This window comes from Limulus polyphemus, unplaced genomic scaffold, assembly GCF_000517525.1.
Source record: "Limulus polyphemus unplaced genomic scaffold, Limulus_polyphemus-2.1.2 Scaffold125, whole genome shotgun sequence".
NCBI lineage: Eukaryota > Metazoa > Arthropoda > Merostomata > Xiphosura > Limulidae > Limulus > Limulus polyphemus.
In genome coordinates, this window is record NW_013665735.1 from 124793 (window position 1) to 130792 (window position 6000).

The 6000-nt window shown below is 35.6% G+C and overlaps 1 protein-coding gene across 3 annotated transcripts in view; it reads left to right on the plus strand.

Moving 5' to 3' along the window:
* The window catches only part of LOC106472980 (cullin-3-A-like), a 102904-nt gene that overhangs the window by 51581 nt on the left and 45323 nt on the right, over positions 1-6000 (plus strand). The gene's annotated exons all lie outside the window — the stretch shown is intronic.

The following is a 6000-nucleotide window of genomic DNA, read 5'->3' on the forward strand; positions in this document are numbered from 1 at the left end:
CCAGCTATCTGCTGATAAGTTTTAAATTTTTTTATTTATTCAAAAAGTGTTGACTAAACTTATAAACACTACTTTCTAGCCATTTTCATTTGGTTCATAATTATTAACTAAGCCATATAAATCCATTTGGATACTTAATTGCACCAATTCTTTTTGTACCATGTGACTGTGATTTAATAATATTAAGTATTTGGCATTACTAATAACAAAGGCTTTACTTTCATTATGAACATTTTAAATGTTTTTTTGGCTGATTTAATCTTTTTAAAATGTTAAGTAATTTTGTTTTACAGTCTTCCAAAGTGGTAACCAAATGCATTCTGCACAATGTTACAATGTAGTGAATGTGACAGTTTTAGGTACTACATACCATTTAAAACTAGTCTAATAGGTATGCATTCTTAAAAAACATTTATTAAAATTTAAATAACAATGTCATAAATATATATATATATATATATATTTTTTTTTTTATTAATTAATCGTTTATATAACCAGTAAATTAATGTAAGATTAATATGACTTTTTCCTGACAATATTTAAATTTCACAAATTAATTTACTTTCTGAAAATTAAATCTAACTATAAAGAGCTTTCTTTATTTGAATAAAATAATACTTCCAGATTTTTCTATAAATTAGTTGTTTATTTAATATTATGTCTATCTGTATTGGCTTACTGTGAAATAGCTGTGATAGTAAATGTAAATTATATTCTTGATCAGTGGTATTTGCTAAATTAGAAGATTCTGCCAGAATAGATTGTCTTTTTTGAGTTTATTCTACAATTTTTGTAGTTTCAAATTTTAGTATTATATATTTAAGTCTATGGGAGTATGCCCAAGTAGCATTTCTCATAAACAAAACAAGATGAGTACTTTTTCATCTTATAGTTTTCAAAATTCATTTGTATAACCCCTAGAATTTCCTAAATACATATCAAAAAATTTTTAAGGTAAGTGTTTACATTTTATTCTTCACATTCTCTACAAAATTACTAACTATAGCTATTATCATCAACTTCTACTATAGTCTGTAGTATAATACAATGAATTTTTTAAAACTAAGACATAGGATAAATGTACATACCTTATAGTATTTCATCAAATATTCTTAAAAGATCTTCTTATGGTTATATTTTTAACTGCATGTTTTTTGCATTTTTACATATAGTTTATTTTCAATGTTTTATTTTCGATACAATATCTTAACTCCCCTCACGAAAAGCTTTCTCGACTTATACTGCTCACTACTGGAGCAAATTTTTGTTTGCCACTAGACTTGATACTCCATCTTATTTTTGCATACTAACTTGCAAATGATTATGCATCAACCCTCCACCAATAGAAGTGCGACACTTCTCCTGGCCAAGTGGTTAGGGTGCTCGACTTGTAATCTGAGGGTTGCGGGTTCGAATCCCATCCCACCAAACATGCTTGCCTTTCAGTCGTGGGGGCATTATCATGTTACAGTCAATCCCACTATTCGTTGGTAGAAGAGTAGCCCAAAAGTTGGCAGCGGGTGGTGATGACTAGCTGCCTTCCCTCTAGTCTTACACTGCTACATTAGGGCTGGCTAGTGCATATAGCCCTCATGTAGCTTTGCACGAAATTCAAAAACAAACACTTCTCCTATCGTAACTAGCATGCTTTGTAATCTTACATCTGTTAACCACTTCTTGATTAGCAGTCTTATTGAATAGACATGTTTTTGCTCATGGTTTGATTCACTTATGCAAAAGTTTTTACTTTCTTAATTTTTCTACTTTAATTACATTGTTGTTTACCATTTTTGTTCACTTTTGTGGAGAGTTACAAATTAATTTATCTTCTCTTTCAATTTTATGAGTTATGTACTTGCAGTTTCAGATAGTCACAACTATACCAAAGTACCAACCACAAAGTTTTGGATTTGGACAGGTTTTTTCCCCCCTTATGAATATGGGTCTTAGTAGTGTGTCATTTCTGGGGGACCTGCCCAGACCTCTTTTCCCTTTGGTGGATTTTATTATTTAGGTATGTTCTGTCCTTATCACCTGTTTTCTATATTTTACTCCTTCTCTTCTTAGTGTTTCCTCCTTCCTTAAATTTTTGGGTTCATGCAAGTTATTTTGGGGAGCCTCAACCCTCACATACTGTGTGCTTTTGAGTATCATCGTTCCAACTTCCCTTATTTGGATTCGCAGTGGTGGTGTTGGTTCTCCCCTAGTGGGGATTGGACTCCGATAATTTGATTACCTTTTCCCTTATTTGTCTTACTTGGATGACCACCCTTCTCAAATCAGGGCTGATGGTGACCAGTCTCTTTAAATTTGCCCACGTTTGAAGGTTCTTGGCAGTCAATCCATGGTTTCTGAAAATAGTTTCAGTTAGTTTGGTCCTCTACTTCCTTTCATCTCCCCTGTTGTCTCACAATCCCATTTCTTTCCCTTCTCCTCAAGATCCCATTTTTTGCCCACCTGATTCATTCCAGGGACCTTTGTTTCCTCTGTTCTATGGAAATATGGCTGATTCTTCCTCAGTTCAACATCCTCAGTTTCTTCTTGAGGAAACTTTCATGGTGGGTTGGCATGTCAAAGTGGAGCAACTTTTCCTCACACCCACACAATTTTCTGGTTCATCTCAGGATTTTTTTAACTCTCTCCTCTGTCTGGCCCTAAATGCTTCACTTCAGTTGTGAGCTATGGAATGTCTCATTATGCAGCACTTTTCCTCTCTTCCTACTGCACAAGAGATTCTCTCTCTTTTGGGGACATGGGCTTCTCTCTAAGTTCCTCTTGGTCATGCCCTCCTGTGTTATCGTCAGTTGGTTTTCATAGACCAATGGAGCCTTGTTCGAAATTTATTAGATGCCACTCTTACCCTTCCCCCCTTCCTTATAGACCGATTTTGACTGGTGAGTGTTCCTCTTCCTCCTCCTAATCTGGAATGTCAACTTTTATGGATACTTCTTTTTTCTTTTTCCTGTTGAGTGTTGTATCTCAACAAAGTCCCTGTTCCTGCTCTTGTTGGCATGCGAATGTTGTTGTTCTGATGTGTTTGCATTTGATGTTTGTCATATTTTTGTTTTCTTAATTCCTATGTTTTCCTCTTTTCTGATTGTTCCTTTATGCTGCTCGAGAGGGTACTTTTCCCTTCCCCTTTTTTTCTCATCTTTATGACCATTCCGATCCAGTCCACCTCCTTTGCCCAGTCAGGGCTCTTAAATAGTATATGACACATCATACTGCTCCCTTCAGTGGTTCCTGAGTCCATTTGTTTCTTCCATGAAATCCTCACCTCTCCCATGATCTTTTTTCACATTACCTTCCAGGTTGAATTTGCTTGACATTTTTCTTCCCTTTCTTTTGATGATTGTCACTTATTTAATGTTTTCTTCCAGTTAGATCCCTCACCTTACCATGTCCCTGGGTGCACATTTTCATCTTCCCTTCGGGGTCATTATCAAGGCTGTAACTGTTTATCTATGGGTGGTAAGTACTCCATTCATGTTGCAAGGGCCTTTATTGCATATTTGCATCCCACTCTGTGGCAAGTGTTGCCTGACCAGGTATACTTAGTCTTTAATCCAGACTGTATGACGTGTGATCATGTACCATGCTAGATGAGTGTAACATTGTGGCTCTTCTTACTGCTAGCCTGATGTACAATTTCAGATGCTACCAGGTGTTGGTTGATCGATTTGGTCAGTGTATTCTGTATGCATCAAAATGCAATATCATAACACATCAAAAGGTCATGTTACATACACTGTCAAGATGAGGTGTTCTGCAGGATCCCTTGTGGTCTACTGCTTCATAACTATGCTTATCCCAGATAATATATTCATGGACTAACGTGAGTAAAGCAGATTGGGATTACTTCCCATTTCTGATGATCCGTAACATTGAGGCTCTTTCTGCTGTGGACCTGATATACAATTCCAGATGCCACCAGGTATTAGATGATCGACTCCATTGATGTGATTACTTTGCTTGTCAAAATATGGTATTGCAGTCATCCATTGCAGTGTCCCATGTGCTCTAGTCCCCTGGACTCTCCAATGCACTTTTTCCCTCTTTCTTCAAGTGAAGTATGCGAGTCTTTCCAGTTCCTAGCAGCTTGGGTGGTGGACCATGGAGGCCTGTCCTCCTGAGTGTTACAATACCACTCTGTCCTTTTTGACGACACATTACTAATGGGTGAAGAGTATACCGGGCTCAAAAGTGTTGGAGTCTCCCATGGGTGTGTTGTTTTTAATTCCCTCTCACACCTCATGGTTTTCCTTTGGACACATGAAGATGCTTCTTACTGGCCCTTCAACAGTTCAGTTAGCTTGTTGTTAGAGCAGGTAAGATATCATATTGGAAGTTAACATTTTCCTGAACTGATAATGTATTTTTGATAGATACTTACCTCCACTCACACTTCCCACCCATCCCTCCTCCAATGTAGTTTGTTGTGATCTGACCAATCTCGAAGTGGTTAACAATGGCAAGATTAGAGAGGGCACTAGTTATGATAGGGGTAGTGTTGAACTCCTATTGGTGGAGGGTTGCTTCATAATCATTTTTTCGTATGCAGAAGTAAGTGAGAGTATCAAGACAAGATATGAGTAAAAATTTGAGCCAATAGAGGGTAGTATAAGTCAAGAAAGTTTTTTGTGAGAGGAGATATCTATCAAAAGTACATTATTAGTTGAGAAAAATGTTAACTTTCCTTTCCTGTTCTTTAGTGATTTTATTATTTATCGCAACACACATCAATGGGTGTCGTCACCCACTATTACAGTATCGAGGACAGAGGAACTTTAGCCATCAGCAGAATGTGATGGTACACACACTAACTTATTATATTACACTAACTCTTGTGGACCGAGAGACATAGGGTTATATAAAAAATAATTAATAAATCTTTCATATATGCATCTTAAAACATAAATAACACATAATTAAGTAAAATATAAAATGAAAACCTAAATATAATTCAACTGTCTATCAAACTAATGTATTTCTATGTAAGAAACAATGCTACAGTGCTAGTGTGGACAAAAGCAGCAACAATGCAAAGAGTGGTTTGATTAGTTCTGTATGGAATTCTTCATACCAATTTTAAAATAACCATTGGGAAATTGTATTTTATAATTTACTCTTGCTATTGGTTATAAACATCTAGCTAAACTAAGTATAATTGGCTGAGAAATCTCAGTTCATTGTGTAGAAAGAGGGCCTGGTATCTGTTAAATGTTCCAAGAAATTTATTTCTCCTTTCTCTAAATGTGCCCTAAGGGGCTCGAAAGAAGAATGTGTAAACAGAGCAGTTGACTTAGTTTCTGTCTATATGTGGAAGTATAATGTACATTAAAGAAGTATTCAAGTGACAGAGCCAAGAAGTTACGAATATGTGAACTTAAGCTTCATGTGACAACAAAAACTGAAGTTTAAGAATTTTTCATTGGCATACATTGATTGTAACATTGCTTAATTACATTTTCAACTTAACTAAGTAAAATCTTGTGACATGAAAGGGGACCCCTAAGCTTAGAGTTAATTTTTTAAAAGTAAATATTAAGTCATCAAGAAATTAATGTTGCTTTTTTAGATGAAAAAACCCAAACAACTTCTATATCAAAACAAAACATTTATTAAATGAAATAGTCTCCATTCTTATTGATGATGCTTTTCCATATTGCAATGAGGTTGTTAATGTCTTCCTTAAAGAAATCACATGCTTTGAAGCAAAAAAACATGTCAACGTCCTCTTTAACATCTTCCATACTTGCATACTTTTTCCCATTAAGGTGATGTTGCAGCGAATAAAAAAGATGGTAATCTGATGGTGCCATATCTGGAAAATATGGTGGGTAGGAGAGAACTTCCCAACCCAACTCCATAATCTTGTGTTGCATCAAACGTGCCATATGTAGACATGCATTGTCGTGGAGAAGAACACCTTTCCAATTGATGAGTGAAAGGCATTTCTGATAAAGGGCTTGATTTAACCATTCCAGTTGCTGACTATAG